General features: G+C 34.6%; 1 long non-coding RNA gene across 1 annotated transcript in view; it reads right to left on the bottom strand.

Moving 5' to 3' along the window:
* LOC150007506 (uncharacterized) overlaps window positions 1-15447 on the bottom strand; it is a 231965-nt gene extending 216518 nt beyond the window's left edge. Inside the window, exon 1 of the long non-coding RNA XR_016511823.1 lies at window positions 15387-15447. This is a non-coding gene — a long non-coding RNA (uncharacterized LOC150007506). The remainder of the gene's footprint in view (window positions 1-15386) is intronic.
* Between the last annotated feature and the right edge of the window lie 10593 nt (window positions 15448-26040).

The following is a 26040-nucleotide window of genomic DNA, read 5'->3' as shown; positions in this document are numbered from 1 at the left end:
CTATTATTCAGATACTAAAAACAGATAAAGATATCACAAGTAAAGAAAATACAGGCATTATCCTTCATGAACATAAAAACAAGACACCATAAAAGTCCTAGAGGAAAACATACACAGGAAAATTTCATATATCCTACATAGCAATATTTTCACTGATACATCTCCTAAGGCAAGGGAAATAAAGGAAAGAATAAATAAATGGGACTTCATCAAACTAAAGAGATTCTGCTCAGCAAAAGAAAACATCAGCAAGATGAAAAGGGAACCAACCATATGGGAAAACTTATTTGCCGATGATACGTCAGACAAGGGATTGATCTCCAGAACATATAAAGAACTTACACATCTCCACACCAAGAAGACAGACAGCCCAGTTAAAAAATGGGCAAAGGAACTGAACAAACACTTCTCCAAGGAGGATACACAGAGGGTCCATAGACACATGAAAGAATGCTCAACATCACTAGCCATCAGAGAGATGCAAATAAAAACCACAGTGAGATACCACCTCACACAAGTCAGAATGGCCATCATCAACAAATCAACAAACAACAAGTGCTGGCGAGGATGTGGAGAAACGGGAACCCTGGTGCATTGCTGGTGGGAATGCAGACTGGTGCAGCCACTATGGAGAACAGTATGGAATTACCTCAAAAGATTAAAAATGGAACTGCCTTTTGAACCAGCAACTCCACTACTAGGATTATACCCGAAGAATCCTGAAACCCCAATTCAAAAGAACTTATGCACCCCTATGTTCATTGCAGCACTGTTTACAATAGCTAAGTGTTGGAAACAGCCTAAGTGCCCATCTGTAGATGAGTGGATTAAAAAACTGTGGTACATTTGCACAATGGAATACTATTTAATACTAGCAGAAAGAAAGAACTCCTACCATTTGTAACAACATGGATGGAACTAGAGAGAATTATGCTTAGCGAAATAAGCCAGGCAAAGAAAGAAAAATACCATATGATATCAGCTGATACAGGAGACTAATGAACAACACAAACAAATGAACAAAATTGAACAAGGAACAGAACAACAGTTATCAGGAGGGAGGGGGGAGGGAGCCAAGGGGGTTAACTAAGGAAGGGTCTAGTCAAAGAACATGTATAAATGACACATGGACATGGACAACGAGGTGGGGAATGACTGTGGGAGAAGGGATGGGCTGGGTTGGGGCAAGCAATGGGGGGGGGGGAATGGGACAAATGTAACAGAAAAGCAATTTTAAAAATTGGAATAAAAAAGAAAATGTACCAACTTTTATCTAACCAGTCATATATGAAAAAAATATAGCATTATGAGAAAAAATAGATCTTTAACAAAATATGAGTTTGGCCAAAACATCTGTTCAGTTTTTAAGTGAAAATAAAAGACCCTTCTTTCATTTTCACCAATAACTTAATTGAACAATGTATTCACTGTGTTGTTTCACTACCTTCTGCCATCTTTCAGGTAACTTCATAATTCCATCTTCCCAAAACTTTGTATGTTTTTGAGCAAAGAACTATTCCAGGTGACTCTTGTAGTCTTTCAAAGAATTGAAATTTTTTCCATTAAAAGAATTTTGTAAAGACCAAACTAAATGGAAATCTGAAGATGCAATGTCTGGTAAATACAGCAGATGAATCATAATTTCCCAGCCAAGCTGTAACAATTTTTATCTGGTCACCAAAGAAACATGTTGTCTTACATTATCCTGGTGTAAGATTATGTTCTTTCTATTAACTAATTCTGGATGTTTTTCATCTAGTGCTGTTTTCAGTTGGTCTAACTGGCAGCAGTCCTTGTTGGAATTAATCATTTGGTTTTCCAGAAGAAGTTCATAATAGAGGACTCCCTTCCAATCCCACCATATATAAACATCGCCTTCTTTGGATGAAGACCCACCTTTGGTGAGGTTGGTGCTGGTTCATTTCACTTGCCCCATGATCTCTTCCATTCCACATTATTGTAAAGTATCCACTTTTCATTGTCCATCACAATTTATTTTAAAAACAGAATTTTTTGTTACGTTTAAGTAGAGAATCATGCAGATATACAATCAAGGTTTATTTTCGCTTAACTTATGTGGTACCCAGACATCAAAGAGATTAACGTAAGCAAGCTGCTGCAAATGATTTTCAATGCTTGATTTGGATATTTTGAGTATGTCAGCTATTTCCTGTGTGGTAGAATGTTGATTGTTCTCAGTTACTGTCTATAATTGATCACTATCAACTTCAATTGGTCTACCCAGCAAAAAAATCTACAGCACAGAACTTCTCAAACCATTTTTGACATGTTCAAATAGTAGCAGCACCTTCTCCATAAACTGCACAAATCTTTTTTTTTGCATTTTGTTGCATTTGGCCTTTCTTGAAATAATAAAGCACAATAGGCAAATAATGTTGCATATTTTCTTCCATTTCTAATACTAAAATGGCTACACAAAAATTCGCCAATTTTGATAAGTTTTTTAAATTCATGCTGATATGACAGCTGTCACAATACAATCTAACAAAATTGTTTTGAATAAAGTTAAAGAAAAGTAAGCACTACTAGAGCCATCCTACAGAAAAAAAAAATGTACTTTTTGGCTGATACAATATTAGCACTCTAACATTTATTCCAGGAATACAAGGTTGGTTTAATATATGGAAATCACTTAATATTCTCTGTATCCATGATTCTGTCTCTGTTTTCTTTGTTTGTCTCCTTAGTTTTGTTTGTGTTTTGTTTTTTTAGATTCCATTGTTGGGTTGTCAGATGGCAGGGGATAGAAAAGAATGGGTGAAGAAGTGAGGGGATTAAGAAATACAAACAGGTAATTAGAGAATAGTCATGGAGATATAAAGTACAGTATAGGAAACAGAGTAGCCAAAAAACTTATGTACATGACCTAAGACATGAACAATGGTCGGGGGATTGCTTGAGGGAGTGGGGGGTGCTGGGAGGAGGGGAGCAAAGGGGGAAAATGAGGATAACTGTAACTACATAATCAATAAAATATAATTTAAAAAAGAAAATCACTCAGTGTAATATATCATATTAATAGAATAAAGGATAAAAGTCATATAATCAATTAATGCAGGAAAGAATTTGACAAATTTCAACAATTATTCATAATAAAACTTTTAAGAAACCAGAAACAAAAAGGAATTAACTCAAACTGATATATGTCACCTACAAAAACACCCTACAGCTAACATCATACCTAAAATTGCAAGAATGAATGCTTCCCTACTAAGCTTGGGAAGAGGGCACAAATATATAACCTCACCACTGCTGATCAACATTTTATTGTAGTTCTATCCAATGCAATGAAGCAGAGAGTGACAGAAAGAGTGGACAGGGGAGAAGGAGAGAGGAAAGGAGAGAAAAGAGAGGGAGAGGGCATCTAAATTGGAAAAAAAATAGTGAAATTGCCTTTATTGACAGATGACATAATCTTGCATTTAAAAAATCCTAAGTACTCAAGAAAAAAAAAATCCTAATAAATAACCTCAGCAAGGTCACAGGACATGAGATCAATATTTTAAAAAGCAATTCTATTTATATATAGTAGCAAAGAACAATCCAAAAATGAATTTAAGAAAACAATCTCATTCTTAATAGCATTAAAATAAATCCAATGCTTACAAATATATTTAATAAAAAAGTGCAAGTTTTATACATTGAAAACTATAAAGCATGTAGAAAATCTTTTAAAAATCAACAAAATAACTCCTTGAACTAATAAGTGATTCCAGTAAGGTTTAAGATGAATGCCAATTGCTTTCCTATATACAAATAATGAACAAGTGGAATTTGAAATTAATAACAATACTACTTACATTAGTACCCCCAAAATTAACTACTTAGAAACCTAAGAAAATATGCACAAGATCTCTATGAGAAAAACTATAAAACTCTGATGAAAGAAGCCAAAGAAAAATGAATTAAAGATATAGTCCATATTCATGGATAGGAAGACATTGTCAAGTTCTTCCCAACTTGATGTAGAGATTCAGTTCAATCTCAATCTAAATCCCAGCAATTTATTTTGTGCATATTAACAAAGTGACCCTAAAGTTTATATGGAGAGGCAAAAAAAACCCAGAAAAACTAATACAATATTGAAAGAAAAGAACTAAGTTGTATGAATGATAAAAGCTGACTTTAGACTTTCTATAAAGCTACAAAAATCAAGGCAATGTAGGATTAACAAAAGAATAGAAAAATATATCAGCACAACAGAGCAGAGAGCTCAGAGGTAGACCCACATAAGTTTAGACAACTGATCTTTGACAAAGGAGCAAAGGCAATAAAATAGAACAAAAAGAGTTTTCTCAACAAATGATATTAGAATATTTGAATATCCACTGGTAAAAGAAAATAAAAATAAAAATAAATCTAGTCCTTACATTCTTCAAAAAACACAACAATTAAACAAAAAAGGATCATAAATTAAATGTAAAACACAAAACTATAAAATTCCTAAAAGGTAACACAGAAAATCTACAGGACCTTGGGTCTGGAAGTGTTTTTTTAGCTACAACACCAATGGATAATCCATGAAATACTGAATTGATAAACTGTACTTTATTAAAATTAAAATGTTCTGCTCTGTGAAAGACATTGTCAAGAGAATAAAAAGACAAGTCACAGACTGAGAAAAAATATTTGCAAAAGACATATTTGATAAAACACTGTTATCCAAATATACAAAGTGTTACTAAGGATGTGAAGAAACTGTCTTAGCTAAACATAAAATTACCATACTACCCACCAATTCCACTCCTAGGAGTCTAACCAAGAAAATAAAAACATATGTTCACACAAGTGTTTCTAGGCAAATATTCACAGCAACATTATTCATAGTAGCCAAAAACCAGAAACAATCAAAATGCCCATCAGCTAGTGAGTAGATAAGTAAAATGTGGCATATCCATACAATGCAATAGTATTAAGGAATAAAAAAATAAACTGTGGATACACACTAACACATGGTTGAATCTCAACAACATTATGTTAAGTGAAAGAAATCAGGCGCAAAAGACTATATATTGTATGATTTAATATGAAATGTCAAAAAAAGACAAGTTTATAGAGGCCGATAGCAGAGGGAATAGAAATTGACTACAAGTGGACATTAGAGAAATTTGGAAATATTCTAGCTCTGGTTCATTGTGATCATGGCACAACCCCAAAACATTTACTAAAAATCATCAAATTATATGCTTACAAAGACTGAATTTTATGGTATGTAAAGTATACCTTGACAAAGCAGTATTAAATAAGTCAATGCCATAATAGAATCTAAAAGTTTCAGTTTTTGAATCTGAATGGACCCAAATTTAATATGATCTTTCAGGTGTAAAAAGTTTCCCGATATACTTATTAATTTAAAAAATAACTATGTGCTCTAATGTACTATTATTGACAATTTTTCATTCATATTCACACCACTTTTTTGAGTAAATTTTAATATTGCCTTCACAAATCAAAATAAGCTATCTTGCACAACCCACTTTGAAAGGCCTTTTTAATAACCTGCCAATACACCCCGTATACCTGGAATGATGCTAGAATGTGCTTACAGATTTTTACATGGAAACCTTCTTAAAAATAACTGAAGATGAGAGCTGTCATTAGACCTCAGAATATCTCTACCTGGGGGCTGAGGGTGCTTTAAAAAATTATAGCCAACATTTATTTAATAATTAAAGACAATAACAATGCCATTGGTTTTATAGTTTTTATTCTAAATTCTATCCTAAAATGTAACTTTGTTGTACATACAAAAAGTCATCTTGTTCGGTCTTATCTCTAGATTCCATTCTAAATATCATACTCTATCCTCTGCTCCATAGATCTTTTAATGACCTTTAGATAAAAGCAATGAAATACTAACCTTATAATTGCCACACAAGCATAACAAGACACAAATTGACAGCAAAATATATTGGCTAAACCATCTAGTCAGTTTCTCTATCACTATAGGACTTTTTCTAGCAATATACTAAGTATTTAAATACTCACATTTTTGGAGTAAATGTATATGCTAAGACATCTGAAATCTTTAGAATTTCTAGAACCTTCTTTTATTTTCCCTATAACTAGTATCAAATCCTTCATTCCCTTAAACAAAATCCCAACAGCAGTTGAACTCTAGCAATTGTAAATAGCCCTCATAATCTTTCAAATCCTAAATCAAGATCTCTTTTTCCTCCAGTTGATGAATATTTGCTCCTTTACAGTTGTTCACTGATCCTTTTATTTTTCATCCTGTCATATAGAAGTTATGAATCATAAAACTAGTCATCTTCCCATGGGTAACTCCTGAGTGTTCATTTTATTAAAGTTCAAAGTCAAACAGAGCTAGAATAACAAGTTTAAAGAAATTCTGTCTAACTAGATATCTATCTGTATAATACCAAATGGCAAACTAATTTTTATTAATAAAAACTATGAGTTATATAAGAATTATTCCCCCCCAATTTTAATGTATTGTGTTAGCCAAAAAAATCCATATTTTTTTTTCCATAAAATAGCAAACACATTTTTTCATTTTCACCAATAACTTTATTGGTTTGGATATTTTGCGTATATCGGCTATCTCCCACATGGCAGAATGTTGATTGTTCTCAGTTAATGCCTCGGTTCAATCGCTATCAACTTCAAGTGGCCTACTCCATCATAGAGCACCGTCCAGAGAAAAATCCAACATGAAGCTTTGCAAACTATTTTTGACACATTTGATCAGTCACAGCATTTTCTTCATAAACTGCACAAACCTTTTTGTTGCACTTCAGTTGCATTTTTACCTTTTTTAAAATAATACAGTGTAATATGCCAAAATTGTTGTGTATTTTATTCCATCTTGAATATTAAAATGGCTATAAAAAATTCACCAATTTCGATGTTTCCAAAATTTGACAGCTGTCACAATACAATATAACAAAATTGTTTCAAATGAGGTTAAAGACAACTAAGTGTTACTAGAGCCATCTTATGGAAAAGCCAAACTAACTTTTGGTCAACCCAATAAATAACTACTTTTTAGAAAGTTTATTTGCATCAAATATTTGGTAGAACCTTATGATAAACTCTAAGGTACAAAGCTCATTATAACTGAGTGATATCAGCAAAATGGCAAAAGAAGAATCTCCAGGCTTCAGCACCTGACAGGGAAACTGAATTAACAATATATGGACCAAAATATTTTTTATAAGAACATTAGAAACCAATTAAGAAGTTGCAGTTCCCCAGGTAAGTGCAAAGCCAAGGTTAGCCACATTGAAACAGGTATGAAAAGCCATTCTATTGATACTCTATAGGTACTGCTCCCTTCCCCAAGCCAGCATAACTCAGTTTAGCTCACATTGGAAAGAATGGAATGGAACATGCATTCAGTGATCCGGCTTTTTGGAGGGTGGGGTGAAGGACTGGTTTGTGTTTGCCAGGTGTCCAGAAGCTGCTCAAAGTGGAGTGAAGGGAGCAGCTTGCTGTGGCACCAGAGGGCCTGTACTGCCATAGTATACACCATCGCAGGTCAGCACACATGGGGAAAAAACACCCACTTGTAGCTTTTCCCTTGGTACAGACAGGAAATATTGGAGTACGCATCTGCGATTGCAGCTTTGTAAAGAAGAGGCCAAAAGGCTGAGGACTGTCCTGCCTGTTTGGGGGATCTGACAGGGAGTTGGCCTACTTGGGAAGTCTGGGAGCAGCAAAGACAAAGGAAAGTGGGTCCACTTGCTGCTACAGCACCAGAGAAGCTGCAAACCACAGATAGACACCAGAGGGAGCAAGAGATAAGAATCATGGAAAAAGAAACTGGCAGACCTCTCTAATTGGGAAATTACATGCACAAGCCCAGATAATTGCATCATACCAACAACAAACAAAAAAAGGTTTTGAGGTCTCAAGATGATTATGAAGGTCTTCCTCCATATGAAGCCAGTCCATTCAGACTGGAGGAGGTGGCTGTTGGTACAGATGCATAAACCTTGGGAAAGAAAAAAAATCACATTGCACAAAGAAACAGGGACACATGGCTGAATCAAAATAACAAAATAAATTTCCAGAAACCAACCCCAAATAAAAGGAAATCTATGAGTTACTTGACAAAAAATTCAAAATAATGGTATTTACAAAGCTCAATGATCTACAAGAGAATACAGACAACTAAACAAAATCAGGAAAATGAGGCATGAACAAAAAATAAGAATGTAACAAAGATAGAAACTATTAAAGAGAATCAGAAATCTAGCACTCAAGAATACAAGAGCTGGATTGAAAAAATTTACTAGAGGAGTTCAACAGATGACTTGATCAAGCAACAGAAAGACTGAGTGACCTCAAAGATAGGCCATTTGAAATTATTGAGTCAGAGCATCAAAAAGAAAAAAAAAGAACAAATAAAATGTAAAGGATTTATGGAATACCATAAAAAAGATCAACATACACTTTATGAGAACTCCAGAAGGAGAAGAGAGAATCAAAGGGACAGAGGGTATATTTAAATAAATAATGGCTGAAAACTTCCCAAATCTGAGGAAGGAGATGGGCACCCAAACTCAAGAAGCTTGAAGAACCAAGATAAACCCAGAGAGACTTACACCAACACACATTATAATCAAACTGTCAGAAGTCAAAGACAATCAGAATTTTGAAAGCAGCAAGAGAAAATTAACTTGTCGTGTATAAGGGAGCTTTCATAATATTACCAGCAGACTGCTCAGCAGAAATCTTACAGGACAGAAGGGAGTGGGATGATATATTTAAAGTGCAAAAATAAGTTAACTGTCAACCAAGAATACTACACTCAGCAAAATCCTTCAAAATTTAAGGAGAAGTAAAGACTTTCTCATATAAGTAAAAGCTGAGGAAGTTCATCACCACTAGATGTGCCTTATGAGAAATTCTAAAGGGAGTTGTGCAAGTTTTAATAAATGGGCACTAGACAGCAACATAAAACAACAAGAAAATATAAAGCTCACTAGTAAAGGTAAACATATAAACAAACATAGAATATTATAATTATTTAATGGTGGTGTGTAAAGCAATTTTAATCCTGTCATAAAAATTAAAAGACAATAGCAGAGAATATAATTAAAAGGAGAAAGATCTTAAATCAACAACCTACATTTATATCTCAAGGAAGAAAAAAGAAAAACGAACTAAATTTAAAGTTAGCAGAAGAAAGAAAATAATAACAATTATAACAGAAGTAAATGAAAGAGAATAGAAAAAATAAAAAAGCTAAAAATGGGTGTTTTAGAAATATAAACTAGACTTCCGGCCAAGATGGAGGCTTAGACGGACTCGCTCAGTCTCCCTCTACAACTAGAAAGGAATACAACTACTTCAAAACAAAAGATAACTAGAAATTCCAGAAAATAAAACTACACGGAAGCCCAATGTACAAAGTTATAAACCAGAGGCGCCCTTTGGGCAGGTAAGATCGAAAGTAGGCGGTGCTGTTTGCGGTAGCACCAGGGACAGCGGCAGGGAGAGCAATCCCAGCTGCAGTCGAACCCCAGCAGCTTCCGACCCCAACGCTGGGAAGAGCAGCCACCGCATCACCTCGAACAGTGAGGCCCAGAGGGCGGGAGGACAGATCCCGGTCTCCTAGCAGAATAACTGCAGGAATCCATCTTGGACCCCCGCCCCCACAAAAAGCGCCACAGCACTGCGAAATAGGTTCCGGATCGCAACTGGTCGCTGGGCAGTGACGACAAAGCGCCACAGCACAGCAAAAAAGGTTGCGGATCGCCGCCGGTCGCTGGGTTGTAATGAGTACACAGGCACTGCCCCCTATAGCCGGCCCAAGAAAACAAAACGCATCTGTCAAAATGAGGCAGACAACTATAGAAATCCTGGTGGCGCAGCTCACCAGGCAACAGATGAAGAACCTGACAGATGAACAAATAAGAAACCTGTCAGAGGCTCAGTTCAGGGACATTGTTATCAGGTGGCTTACAGAATTAACAAAAGATCTGGAAAAAGATGAGAAAGAATTGAAAAACACTCATACTGAAAGGAACAAAACCACATATGAGACAGATGGTGAGGAAATAAAATCCAGAGTTCAAATCAACAAACCAGAACATAGAGAAGGAACAAACAGTCAACCAGTGCAGAGAGAGGAAACAGGAAGCAAGGAAAATGAAGAGAGGATCAGAAACCTCTGGGACAGCTATAAAAGACCAAACATAAGAATAATTGGTTTGCCAGAGGGTGAAGAAGATGAACTAGAAATTGAAAAATTAAGTGAAAATATAATAAAGCAGAACTTCCAAAACTTGGGGAAGGAAATAAACTTACAGGTCCAGGAAGCACAGAGAGTTCCAAAACAACTGGACCCAGGGAGAACCACTACAAGACACATTATAATCAAAATGTCAAAAGTTAAAGATAAAGAGAGAATCTTAAAAGCAGCAAGAGAGAAGAAAAGAATCATGTACAAAGGGGTCCCAATTAGACTATCAGCTGACTTCTCAAGGGAGACCCTGCAGGCAAGAAAGGACTGGCAAGAAATATTCAAAGTAATGAAAAGCAAAAACCTACAACCATGAATACTTTATCCAGCGAAGCTGTCATTCAGAACAGAAGGGCAGAGAAAGTGTTTCCAGGACAAAATAAAACTGAAAGAGTTCATTAGATCCAAACCACTGTTATATGAGATGTTAAAAGGACTGGTTTAGAAAAAGGAGGATCAAAGCTATGAACACTAAAATGAAAACTGCATCACAAGAAACAACAACAGAAGCTAGGAAATTGAAACAAAGGCAAACTAAATAGGCAATGAGAGTGGAAAAGAACTATAGGTATGGGGAGCATATTGGGGGGAGGTCAGCAGGGAAGGGGAAGGGGGAGAAGGAGGGAGATGGTATAGGAATTAAGAAACATCGTAGGAGGGAATGGAATAGACAGAGAGAGGCTGAGAAGAACTATATGTACAACCAATGGACATGGACTAAAAGGGGGGTACAAGGGGAGGGAGGGGGGCCACCGGGTGGAGGGGAGCAGAGGGAAGGGAAATTGGAACAAATGTAACACTGTAATGAATAAAACACATTAAAAAATAAATTTAAAAAAATAAACATAAAAAAAAAGAAATATAAACTAAATTGACAAGCCTTCAGACAGATCAAGGAGAGAGAAAGGGGGAGAGAAAGAGGGTGGACTCAAATAAATTAAATCAGAAATAAAAAAGGAGAGTTTAAAACTGATTCCACAGAAATAAAAGGAATTATAAGACACTGTTATGAACAATCATGTGTCAGCAAACTGGATAATCTAGAAGAAATTGATAAACTCATAGAAATGTACAGCCTACAAAGACTGAATCATGAAGAAATAAAAAAATCTGAACAGATCTATAACTATAAGGAGATTGAATGAGTAATCAAAAACTTCCCAACAAAGAAAAGTACAGGACTGGGTGGCTTCATTATTGAATTCTACCAAACATTTAAAAAAGAGTGTGAATCCTTCTCAAATTCTTCCAAAAAATTGAAGAGTAAAAAAAACACTTTCAAATTCATTGTATGATGTCAGCACCATTCTGATATCAAAGTCACACAGAGGTACTACCAAAAAAAAGAAAACGAAAGACTAATATCACTGATGAATGCTAATGCAAAAATTCTAAACAAAGTACTAGCAAACTGAATCCAATAGTACATTTAAAAGATTATATATCATATCCAAGTGGAATTTATTCTTGGCCTGCAAAATTATTTAATATGTGAAAATCAATAAATGTAATGCAACACATTAACAAATCAAGGGACAAAAATCACATAATCATTTCAACTGATGAGGAAACAGCATTTGACAAAATTCTACACACTTTCATAATTAAAAATAAACAACAAACTAGGAATATAAGGAATCTACCTCCACAAAGTAGAAGTCATATATGAAAAGCTCATAGCTAACATATGCAACAGTGAAAAACTGAGAGTTTTCCCTCTAAGATCAGGAACATGGCAAGGGTACCCATTCTTGCCATTTCTATTCAACATAGTACTAGAAGTCCTATCCAGAGCATTTAGTCAAGAAAGGAAATTAAAAGCCATCCAAATTGGAAAGGGAGAAGTAAAATTATCTTTTTTCACAGATGGCATGATCTTATATTTTTTTAAAAACCTAAAAAAATTTTTAATAACCCACCTGTTAGAATAAACAAATTCAGAAAAGTTTCAGGATACAAAATCAACTCACACATCAGTTGCCTTTCCATATACCAGCAGGAAAAGTAAATAATGGAAACAACACCATTTAAAATAACATACAAAAAAAAAGTACTTAGGAATAAACTTAACCAAAGAGGTACAAGACTTGTACACTGAAACATACAAAATATTGCTGAACGATAGTACAAAAAATTGGAAATACATCCCATGTTCATGGATAGGAAGACTTGATACTTGTAAAATGTCCGTACTACCCAAGAGATCTACAAATTCAATCCAATCTCTATCTAAACCTTAATGGTATTTTTTTTTCTTTGCAGAAATGGGAAATAAACATTCTAAAATTCATATGGAATATCAAAGGTCCTCAAAGAGCCAAAACATTTGTAAAGGAAGAACAAAGCTAAGGGCCTCACACTTTCTAATTTGAAAACATACTACAAAGCTACAGTAATCAAAACCATGTAGTATCAGCAAAAGACAGATACACAGAACTATGGAACACAGTAGAAAGCTCAGAAAAATTCCCATATATGATCAAATGATCTTCAAAAAGTGTATTGACTATAATAGGGAAAATATTGTTTCTTTAAAAAAATTATGCTGGGAAAACAGATATCCACAGCAAAAAAAATGAAGATGGACACTTATTTTACACTATATTTTTAATATAAAAATTAACTAAAATGGATTAAGGACTTAAATGTAAGACCTGAAACTATAAAACTCCTGGAAGAAAGTAGTAAGAAAGTTTCATGGCATTGGAATGTACAATGACTTATTGGATGGAACACCAAAAGCATAAGTAGCAAAAGCAAAAATAGAGAAATGGGACTACATTAAAATTAAAAACTTCTTCATAGCAAAAGAAATGATCAACAGAGTGAGAAGCCAATGTACAGAATGTGAGGAAATATTTGCAAACCATGTGTCAGATAAGGGGTTAATATCCAGAATATACAAAGAATTCCTACAATTCAATAACAACAACCAAAAGATTTTAAAATGGACTGGAACAGATATTATTACCAAAGAAGATATATGAAAAAGATGTTCAACATCATTATCATCAGATAAATGCAAATCAAAACCATAATCAGATATCACCTCACACCCAGTAAAATGTCCAACATTTAAAAAAGAAAAATATGTATCAGAAAGTAACAAGTGTTGACAAGGTTGTGGGAAAACTGGACCTTTGCACACTGTTGATAGGATTGCAAAACTGCAGCTATTGTTGAAAACAGTATGGAGGTTTCTTGAAAAATTAAAAATAGAGCTACCATATGACCCAGCAATCCAACTTCTGGTTATATATCCAAAAGAATTGAAAACAGAATTATAAAGAGACACTTACACATGCTTGCTCATTGAAATTGTTTCTCAGTGGGCATAGAATGCCCACACAATAAGATGATGAGATGAGATGAGATGAGATGACACAAAGAAGAGAATGAAGCTTATTATAATTGATTTTATTTGCACTAAGATGATGAAGTTCACCTAACACTAGGAAGTGACCAGAGTCTATTTACTCTCAACATGGGTTTTAGATGCCAAGTTATAAATTAGTCTGAATCATTGTTAAAAGTCAGGAAGAAAGTCTTTTAAAAGTTACAAATAACAAAATGTGTAACATAGTATTGAATCATAACCCAAAACATAAGATCAATATAAAAGAGTCCATATAGATATAAAAAATTAAAAGGAGAGAAGAGACCAATATTTCATTCTAAAGTATTCCACAGTCTCCTTTGCTTGGAGAGTTTCTTAGTTTTTCCTTATTTCATGACCTTGACACTTTTAAAGAGTACTTGTCAGGTATTATGTAGAATGTCTTGGAGTCTCTCTGATATCTCTCTTTTGGTTTGATTAGGGCTATGTTTTGGGGGTACAAATATCACAGAGATTAAGTGTCTTTCTCATCTCATTATGAGGGTAGCTGATATCAACAAAACTTATCACTAGTGATGTTAATATTGCTCTCTTCCTTAAGTTAGTTTTTGCCAGGTTTTCCCGCTATAAAGTTCCTATTTTTCCCTTTCATTAAAAGTAATTCACTAAATCCAGAGAAATTGAGGTCCAGCTTCTGGAGGGGGAGTATATTTATATGTACAATTTTATCTTACAGTTGGGAGTTACACTCTTTGACCAACATCTCTCATTTTCTTCCACCTCCCAGCTGGCAACCACCATTGTACTCTATTTCTATGAGTTCAGATATTTTAGATTATCGAGATAAAGAACATATAGAATTTGTTTTTCCCTGACTTACTTCATTTATCATAATGCCCTCAGGGTCACAAATGGAAGGGTTTCATTCTTTTTGTGGCTGAATAATATTCCATTTTATATATTATACCAAATTTTCTCTATCCATTTACCCATTCACGGACACTTAGCTTGTTTCCAAGTTTTGGCTATTGTGAATAATGCTGCAATGAACAGGGGGTACAAATATCTTTGTGAGATGGTGTTTTTGTTCCCTTTGGATATATACCCATAAGTTGAATTGCTGGATCATTTGGTAGTTTTATTTTTAATTTTTTTTGAGGAACCTCCATACTGTTTTCAAAGTGGCTACATCAATTTACATGCCCACCAACAATATCCAGGGTTTCCTTCTCTCCATAGCCACTCCAAATCTTATTGTCTGGTGGCTTTTTGACAATAGCCATTCTAACATGTGTGAGATGACATCTCATTGTGATTTTGATTTTCATTTCCCTGCTGCTTTGTGATGTTGAGCGTTTTTCATGTATCTGTTAGTCATTTGCATGTCTTCTAAAAATGTCTATTTATGTCTTTTACTCACTTTTTAATTGGATGGGGTTTTTTGTTGCTTGGTTTTTTTTTTTGTTTGTTTATTTGTTTGTTTGCTATTGAGTTGTGTGAGTTAGGTAGCTACCACTTTAACATCTATTTTCAATCTTCCAAAATTGGGAACATCTGTCATCTATTTCTCCTCTTCCATTCTTTCTGTCCATATGTATTTATATATTTATTAATATTCTGTTATTTTAAGTGAGTTTCACAAAGGGTGAATTAAACATGTATGTTCAATCTAACATGTTAAACTAGGCATCCACTACCTCAATAATAGTTTGCCTTTAGTTCTGGGTTTATTAAATGAGACACAATCATTGTTTGAAGTTAAAACCAATACGATGAATCCTCTTATGCACAAATCTATATCCTGCCTTTATTTACCTGTAGTAGCATCTAGAAAGGGATCATCACAGAGCTGTATTTCAGCAGATGTCCTTGTAGACCACTAGAGAGAAGAGAAAGTAATAAATTAACAAATGGGAGAATAAATATATCCTAAAACTTTTCCCCAATATAAACAATGATTTAACAAGCTCTAGTTCAAATCCTGTGCAATAAAGGAATACCCTTTAAAACAACTCTAGTAAGGGCTCATCATGTGAATATTTACAGAGAATAGAAGGGGGTCATAACCTACTAGACAAGTTACTCCATTTTTGTAGAATTTTCATCATTTAAATCTCTGGATTAGTCTCCAAGATGGTAAGATTTTCTGCAAAGCCAAGCAGCAGAGTGAACATTCAGAATCTATTCTAGTGAGTTCAGAGACATTAGCAACAACCACATCCAGATTTCAGAGACAGTGGTACTAGAAGCAACACTACTAGTTCCATGGGTGAGTGTTGTCAGGCATGCGAGGTTCTGTAACTATCCAATAGAGCATTCACTCTGAAAAATAACTTTGAGATTTGTTTCTATCTCTGTAACCTACAAAGCTAAATCTCTAGTTTTTCCAAGGATTCCTTTTAAAAACTTTTTAATAATTGGATAATATCCAACATCCTTTTAACAAATTCCTTTTCTGTTTTGTTGGCCAGTGGGACTCTTTTGTCCATAACTAAAAATGTGATGAAAAAAGTGTTATTTAACTTTTAAATAATAAATTTGATAAAAATAAAACTGTTTCAACAAAAATAGAGTAACTCTTTGAAAATATTACCAAATAATAGTAGAAGCTAATATCAAATTAGAGTCTGAACCTTTCCACAAGAAGTCAGTTTCTCAGTTTAAAAGAAGCAGACTGGTCCTTTAAGTTTTTCTTTTCTCAGAACAGTTTTCTTTTTAGTAAATTTCTCCTTTGGAACTAAGAAGCATCAAAGAAGTCTACTGCCAAGAAGTAAGCGGTATACTCTCTTTTTTCTAACAACACTATGGTGGAAGTTGATTATTGTAGCCCAGCTGCTCAATGAGTAGAAAATGAGGATTGATGGCCTGTTTTAATAGTTATGAATTATAATTTCAGGGAGGAGCAAATATTTATCCCAAAGTTTCTTGGATTTTACTGAAATAATTAATGCTAGTTATAAATATCTGAAACAATATAAAATACTACTAATAAAATTTTATATACAAACATAGTAGAACCCATTGGCCAAATTTTTTAAAAAATCATTAAACCTTCTCATTTTTTTCTAGTTCACTACACATGGTAAAAACATGAAATCACTAGGATTTATAAAGGCAGGTTTGGCAGACTTTTTCTATTTACTGGGACTGCGAGCTATAAAATTGAATTTGGGGCCCTATCTCCAAGAAAAAGTTATTAGTTCTCAGAATAACAGCATGTTAGTGGATCAGACATAGATAAAAGATTTCCATTATGACTGTTTTTAGCTATGATTTACAGTGGGCTACATTGTTTTATAATGACTTTCAATTTTGAAAATGTACATCCACTGTTAGTTTTATAGATGTAGTCACAATTGATTGTGGGCTTGGGAGATTGATTCTTCTAACTCAGTAACAAAAAGAAAAAAATTAAAATGCAATAAATAGGCATTCTAGATACATTTATAAGCATGTCCTTTATTCATAGAATTTTAAGGGCAAAATAAGTGTAAAAATGTTTAAATAATTGCTTAACCACTTATTACCTTTAGTTAGAATCTAGAGGAAACTAGTGAATAGAACTTGCTTTATATAGCACTCTAGCCCTCTAATAGTATATGATTCTGAGATCATTCATTTGTGCCAAGGTGCAAAAGAAAATCTCATATACTCAAGTCCTAATTAGCACTTGGTATGGGGAGTACCATTAAATAGCAAATTTGACAAAAATAAGCCATTAGGGCATCAGTTCTTAATTTATTTCACCATCTTTCTTTCCTAGCTTATAAAAGGCAGACTTGCCAATGATCGCAATTAAAATATTGAGCCTACCTATAGTATCTAGCTTGAAACCCATACTGAAATTTCCCTAATTCTGCCTACCACTCCTCTCAATTTCCTCTCTTAAGTGCCATCCCTACTCACATTTCAAACCAAAACTGATCTTTACTCCAAATTAGACCGGGTTAAAACCAATGGAGATATCCTGACCCCAAATCACATATACTCCATCTTAGCTTGGTCCTCAGCCTAACTTCTTTCTCCTTAATTTCTGGACAGTGGCCTAATGCCTATTATCATTCTTTACTCTAGAATTGAAGCAAAAAACAAAAACAAAAAACACTTCCTTTTTGGTTCAAGTAGCTAATATCTATCTAACTCTACTCAATTCCCTTTACTGAGACAAAATCTATATGCAGCACAGAGTCATTTTGAATACTTTTCCTGACTTAAGCATAATGATCAAAGAGATTTAAACATAGTGATTAAAGTGAGTGAGCAAAATCAGATGGAATATAATACTTTAGCATTATTATATAACAACAATGATAAGCCACATTCATATGACTCGAAGTTTATTTGCCCAATGATATTCATAAAACTATAGGAAAGTAAAACTAACTACCTATCATTTACCAATTCTGTGCCAGAGAGGTGAGATGTAGTATCTCTTTTTCTTTTATTTTCAGGTGAAAAATAGAACAATCACTAAAAAAGAAAAAAATTCCACAGCCCAGACATAAGTCTCCAAGAAATCACATTTTTTAAAGTGCTGAGCCAGGATTTCAACCAAGGTCTGTACAAGTCCAGTCATTATATACCTTAAAATATTTGATACCACCTTAAAGTAAAGATTTCTTTGATCATACTAAGGCCTCCCTGGATATGTTCTAAAAGAACTTAGTCACGGAAGGTTATTATTATTGTATGGGAAAGGTATGCTGTCCTCATTTTGCTAATGAGAAATCTGATTTACAGAGAGTTAAACTATTTGACCTACATCACACAATTAGTTAATGGTAAATCTAAACAAGAAATCCCTATTTTCTGGTGACTTAATTCCATTAGAGAATGTTTAGACAAAGGAGACAGAAGACATATGCCCGATTCATATATTTCATATGGTTTGAAAGTAAAGGGAAATACAATTAGTAATTGGGCCAGAAGAAACGTAAACCAGACTGTCCCATGCAAACTAAGATTCTGGTCACCCAACCTAACAAATAGTGAATATTTTTAAAGGGTTAGCTCTTTTCCCCATCAAGAATCAGATGTGGTCTCATTCTTATCTTAAAGAGTAAGACTGGAGCATTGTTCATTAAAACTGCTTCTGTTAAATTTTATGTTAAAATGTGTTAACATTAATGTGTATTCATTGCCTAACGCAATGTCATAATAAACTATTTCCAAAGATGACATATTAAAGTGCTTATCTTCGTATTTGTTCTCATATTAATAGGTTCCATATTATTTGCTTTAGTGAAAAAAAAAAACATAAAAACCAATAAAATCTTCATAATATAAAATGAGGAGCTGAGCTAATGATATCTAAGTTGTTTACTAGTTTGATCTCTAAATGTCCATGCCCATGACTCTTTAAGGGTGTTTAACAGAAAACAAAAGAAGAAACAAATGTAATTCACCACACTCCATATAATCAATTCCAATGAAGACTATAAAATTCTAAATTAAACAACTATGCCAAACATACACATGCACAGACACACACACACACACACACACACACACACATCATACATCTTTTTACCTTGTAATAATTTTTCAAAAACAATAACTTTAATATACATAAACTCTGAGGGAAGAAAAAGAGGATTTAAGAAATCAGCGGTTTTGAGATACCAAAGAATTGTCAGGAAAAAAAGACAGCATTCTGTGATAAAAAAGGAAGAAAATAAAAGATACTCTCATATTTCTCAAGCATAAGAGACAACAGCTGAATATAACATGCAACTGACATTTTAAATTATTATTAGCATTAAACAGATTTTTATAAAACATAAGATTTTTAAGGACTAATTAATTTGATATTTTCCATATGTAGTATGGAAAAGACAATGTCTTCAAGTGAATTATTGATGATGACACAGACCTCTCAGAAAATGGAAATCAAATGAAAGCTTAGTCAGTCTTTAGAGCATTTGGTGCAAAATTTTTAATGACATACAGGTAAAACTACTCATCAGTTTTTGCTATCTTTCATAAATTCCTCGGATTATTCTTAGACTAAGCCAATGTATTTTTTAAAATTAGTACACAATCCATAGTCAAAAATATTTATGAAATAATCTACTGGACAAATTTCATGCACACATATTGTGTAAATCAATACATTCATTTATAAACTTACAGATATTAACCTACCATGACCTATTGTCTTCTCAAGATTATTGTGAAGATTAAATATGACAAAATATTTTATAAACTATGAAGCAATACATCAGCATAGCTATTATATTATTCTATATATGGCTTAATGGTCAATTAAAATAAATTATTTCCAAGAAAACAGGAATTATCTTATCCAAATAACTTGGGTTGAGTATGAATTAATCTAGCCCAGCATCTTGCCATTAATTTAGAACTGTATGAACTGGCAGTGATGGAATAAAACATAATCTACAAGATAATATGCCTGGCCACTAACCAGTTATAAGGAAGTTGAAATTTTTTTTAAAAATTAAAATTGAGGGTGTGAGAGAAGTGTAAGATCGGGAAAATGAAATGGAACAACATAAGTAAATCAAGAATGTTTTGGTGATTTATATTATATCATCTTTGTATGTTTGCCCAGCAAGGATCTTTTTTTTTTTTTTTTTTTTTTTTTTTTTTTTTTTTTTTACCAACACTCAAAAAATTATTCACCCTTAAAAATTTTTGACTACACAATTCATTCTGCTTTCCAACCAGTAATGCTCAATGGTCTGACAGTTTTTTTAAGCATAAAAGGCATTTACAACTGAACTGCATTGAAGTTCTTTCCCCTATTCCTTACACCACATCCAGCTAATTGCTCTTTAACATGCTAACAGAAGGACAAGCTGGTACATAATAATTCAGGCATGCACCAATCCCATAATGCCAGGAACTCAGAAGCAGCATGAGAAAACATCAGATTTTTGGCATGTGGACTAGATGTTTAAATCTGCATAGATTCGAGCCAATTAGACTTGTCAGACTCCAATCCAGTTGAGAGTGACCCCTGATGGTGGAAAGACATGTGGGACAAGCCACAGAAAAGCTTGCAAATGTCAGAGAGGCCAAAAGGTGCCCCACTGGCCTCAAAACTATTAATTAGCAACCAGGAAAAGCACCACCAAAGAATTGCTGCCCCAGCGCTCCTCCTCCAGAGGTTGCTGCTACCCGGCCTCATTATCATGTGGATGGAAAACAACACCCTTTGCTGGGAGCTTTGGGCAACACTCTTATTGATTAAGTTCCCACAGTGTTAAATCATTCTGTAGCTTTCACTCCAATCTTCCCACCCCTGAATAATAAAACCATCAAAGGATTTACTGGGAGGAGAGGAGAGTGGAGGCACAGGGAGAGAAGGAGCACTGCAGCATACTGTTTGTACAGTACAGTGCCCACAGCATCAGCATAAAGTGGGTCCCAGAAAAGGTTTTAAAAGGCAACATCTAAAGTGGAATTAATCTGAGTTTTCTTTTGTACTTACTAAGGCATTACTTCCAAAAACAAAATACATAATGTTCTGGTTCTTTCTAAGTCACCTACACCACATAAAATCATGACACTATACTTTTACAGGTCTTCAGTGATCTTATTTGGTTTGAAGATTACAAATGTCTGATAGATGTTTGTTCCAAAGTGCATAAGAAATATTCCAAGGAGACAGAGATGAAAGTTAAAGCCAGAGCCATCACTTGAATCTCATAAGAAAAATATGTGCACAAACTTTCATTCCAAATAATTTATACTTATTCTTTTTTTAGTTATATATTTCTATTTAAACAGATTAAACTGAAATAAAAGCAAAATTGTTACTGTGCTGTAATAGATTTTGCTAACATACTGAATAGTGGTGAATGTCAGTTTTCTTATCTGTAAAATAGAGATTATGACTATCTTGCAGAGTATATGTGGAGATTAAATAAGAGCACCTTATGAAATCCTTAATATATGCTTCACATACAGTAAATGCTCAAAAATATAGTTGCTATTGTCATTATCGTTGGTATTATAAAGCAAGTAACCAGTAATTTTCTTATTTTATAAAATGAGATGCTTCATCTATTTGGTCTGATAGAAACAATACATCTACACTCCAAGTTATTTCCAATTTCCCACAGAGAAATAATAAAATAAACACTAAGTAGATATATAAGATCTATACTTATTTGATATCTCTCAGCTAGCATTCCCTGACAAACTGCCTGACTCTGACTTAGTAACACCATAGTTTCTGCCAAAACAGAGAGAGACATACTCTAGAGAAAACAGTAGATCTACTTTATACAGACAAAAGATCTAAGTTGGACAAACTTGCCTGTGAGTTCAGCATGATGCCCATATTTTTGGATAGTGTGCTTGGGCCTTCTGAGCGAAGAACAAGTAAATTAGCTGGTTAGGTTTTAAGTAGGAAAAATATTAATTTCACTTGATTATTTCATTGTGGATAATAATATACTACAACCATGACATATGATAATTAGAATGTCCCAATCAGTAAAGAGACACAAAAGTAACTTATGAATTTTGTATAAAGTGGAAGTGTAGCCCTGACTGCCATGGCTCTGTGGGTTGGGCATCATTTTGCAAACCAAAAGGTCACTGGTGCAGTTCCCAGTGAGGGCACATGCCTGGACTGTGGGCCAGCTGTCCATCTGGGGACATGCAAGAGGCAGCCAATCAATGTTTCTCTCACACATGGATATTTCTCTTTCTCTCTTTCTCCCTTTCTTCTCCCTTCTCTAAAAAAAAAAAAAAAAAAAAAAGAAATACATAAGATCTTTTAAAAAGTAAAGACTATATGATGGCTGCAGAATTGAGGTCATTTTTCATAATTTTTATTCATCTTCAGTGTGCTTTATATCACCTCTAAAAAGCTTTGTGGTCTGGAAACCCAGTGGGAGAGGGGAAGGGGACAATTTAGAAATAAGTAACAGGGACAGAAAACAAGATTTAAAATGTGAAAGTGGAAATACAGTACACAGGTCTGAAGAGAAGATGTTCATTGTAATATTTAGTGATATAAGATCAAAATGAAATCACTGAAAAAAATAGAGAAGTAAAGACTTCTCTTTGAAAAGTGGATATGGTAAAAAAGACAACAAACTATAAAAATAACAACTTTGAAGACAAAGGTAGAATCAAATATAAAATGTCTTACAGGTTCTTTTGGTCAAGATGGAGGCATAGGTAGACACACTTTGCCTCCTCACACAACCATAGAAAGAATTACAACCAGATATCAAAATCAGTAACACCCAGAACTGTCACAAAATCAAATCAAGCTGTGTGGAAGTCCAACAACCAAGGATTTAAAGAAGACACATTCATCCAGATGGGGCAGAATTACAGAGATGGGCTGAGAGGGAGTGTGGAGTGGAAAGTCAAAGGCAGTAGTACAACAGATGGGAGGGATACCTTGAGAGAGAACGATCTCAGCCCCAGGCCAGACCACACAGCCCAGGGTTCCAGCACTGGGAAGGTAGAACCCCATTACCTCTGTTGTAAAAACCAGTGGGGGTTGGGGAGGTGGAAAAAACTGCCAGATTTTCACCCCTTAAAGGGCCAGCATGGTCTAGAACATACACAGACCCACCCACTCTGGGATTCACCACTGGAGCAGCAGCTGGATGGGCACCAGTCACACATGGGAAGGAGATGAAGTGACTGGAAATGGGGCAAGTGACAAGAGAACCACCAGAAACCAGGTGGCAGTCTTGTCCCCTCTTCAAGCCCTTCCCACACAGCCACAAAGTAGTGAAGCAGCTTGCCCACCCAATTACTTAAGGCTCCACGCACACACAATTTACAGGTGCCTTTGCTACACAGGCCACATTACTAAGACAGGGAGTATAAGCAGCTCTACCTAATACATAGAAACAAACACAGGGAGGTTGCTAAATTGAAGAAACAAAGAAATATGGCCCAAATGAGAGAACAGAATAAAATCCCTGAAAAAGAACTATGCAAAATGGAGATAGCCAACCTATCAGATGTAGAATTCCAAACACTGGTTATCAAATGCTCAGAGAACTCCTTGAGTATGGCAAAAAATAAAGGAAGAGATGAAGGTTATATTAAGTGAAATAAAGAATAATCCACAGGAAACCAATAGAGAAAAGAAGGAAGCTGGGATTCAAACCAAATGATTTGGAACATAAGGAAGAGATAAACATCCAAACAGAACAGAAAAAAAGAAAAAGAATTTAAAAAAATAAGGATAGGCTTAAGAACCTCTGGGACATCTCCAAATGTGCCAACATCTGAATCATAGGGGTGCCAGAAGGAGAGAAGAGCAAGAAAATGAAAACTTATTTGAAAAAATAATGAAAGAAAACATCCTTAATTTGGCAAAGGAAATAGGCATACAAGTCCAAGAAGCACAGAGAGTCCCAAATGAGTTGAACCCAAAGAGGAACACACCAATACACATCATAAAATGCCAAAGGTTAAAGATAAAGAGAGAATCTTAAAAGCAGCAAGAAAAAAAGCAAAGAGTTACTTACAAAGGAGTTCCCATATGACCATCAGCTGATTTCTCAAAAGAAACAGCAAGCAAGAAGGGACTGGCAAGAAGTATTCAACGTGATGGAAAGCAAGGACCTACAAGCAAGATTACTCTATCGAGCAAAGCTATCATTTAAAATTGAAGAGCTTCCCAGACAAGATAAAGCTAAAGGAGTTCATCACCACCACGCCATTATTACAGGAAAGAAAATCAAAACTATGAACATTAAAAAGGTAACAAATTCACAACTATCAACAACTGGATCTAAAAAACAAACAAACTAACTAAGCAAACATCAGAGCAGGAACAGAATCATGGATATGGAGATCATTTAGAGGAATATCAGCTGGGAGGGGGAAGGAGAGAATGGGGGAAATGGTGCAGGCATTAAGAAGCATAATTGGTAGAAACGAAATAGGAGGAAGTTGAGAATCGCATAGGAAATGTAGAAGCCAAAGAACTTGCATGCATAACCCATGGACATGAATGCAAAGGGAGGCACAGGGCAGAAGAGGGCAAAGGAGGAAAAATTGGGACAACTGTAATAGCATAATCAATAAAATATACTTTTAAAATGTCCTAGGGACACCCAATCTTCTATCAATCTCTATTCCTCTTATTGAACTTGTTATGACTACACTGAATACTAGGTATGGGAAAGCAACACAGTATCACCATAAAAAAGGAAACTAAAATGTTCAGTAAGTTGAATTCACATAGATGCATTTTATATTTTCAAGAGACAGGGTCACATGAACTAAATCATATTGTAAGTTAACTTATGATTTCCCTGCCAAATAAATTGAGATGGTAAAATTATTTTTCAAATGGACATTTGTTAATACTGTGCTGAAAATATTTTTAATGTTTTAAGCTCAAATTGGCACTATAAAGACACTCTAGAAATGTTGACTGATGACAACAGGTAACTAGAGAAAATTCACAGCTAAAACACAGAAAGATATTTTACTATTTTATTTCCAAATTATACACAAGCAAAACTACTTTGGCTCTCAGTCTACATTTTGGCAGAGTTAATTCTTCAAGTTTCTGCTTTCCCAACCAATTCCACTGTTTTCATAAAACAAAAGTATAAAAGGGTTTCACCTTTAAACACAGTGGGATTGATTATACAAGAAGCTGCATGTGGAAGCAAAATGCCTAAATATATTCTAGGCTTCACTACATACCTCCAGCAATATTGAATACTTTCTAAGTAGTAGGTCTACATTCTTAGCTGCCCATATGGAGGTAACACAGACGATTTTCACTGGGGAAAAGAATGCTCTCTGCTCATCCCTCTGACCCAGCCAATAGCCTCATTAATGCCAACAAGTCACAGTGGGAACAATTTGAAGACAAAACCCACCTAGCAAACACCAATCACTGAATTCAGTGGAGAAGAAGTGAGCTCTCTAATTTTTATCTTTGCTATTATGTTCTTAATAAAAATTTTAAAGTATGGAAATCCACGACAAGCAGTTGATGTAAGGGGGGAAATTTTTACAGGTGCAAAGCTCTTTGACGACTATTTATTAAAAACTAAATAACATTTTATTTAAGCCTATGAGGTTAATGTGATAATTATATGGACAATAAAATACAAAAAGGAAAGAAGAAAGCCAGGCAAAATCAGCACCTCATTAGTGCACTATATTGCAAAAACATGAATATGTCACATGATCTGCTTTACATAGTGTCTAAATTCCCGAGGCATCATTCTTGGAAAACAGACACACACTTCTCTGGTGACAGAGCCTATAGCCATTGTAGAATTAGCCAACGATATGGTGTGAGACCAAACCCAGGGAGCATATAAGAATCGCCTTTTTGTAGATTAAATTGTTTCATTTCAACTGGCACTTCCTTTCTAGACACACACACCAAGAATTATTATTCTAAACAACATTCTTTTTCCTAATACTGAGGCCTAGGCTCTTTCCTCAGAATCTTGTTCTACATCATCAGACTGAAACTCTTGCTGGGAGGGAT

The sequence above is a fragment of the Furipterus horrens genome, unplaced genomic scaffold (genome assembly GCF_987537825.1).
Source record: "Furipterus horrens unplaced genomic scaffold, mFurHor1.1.pri manual_scaffold_6, whole genome shotgun sequence".
Classification (NCBI taxonomy): domain Eukaryota; kingdom Metazoa; phylum Chordata; class Mammalia; order Chiroptera; family Furipteridae; genus Furipterus; species Furipterus horrens.
Note: the sequence above shows the minus strand (reverse complement) of the source record. Positions and strands in the feature narration are given on the sequence as shown.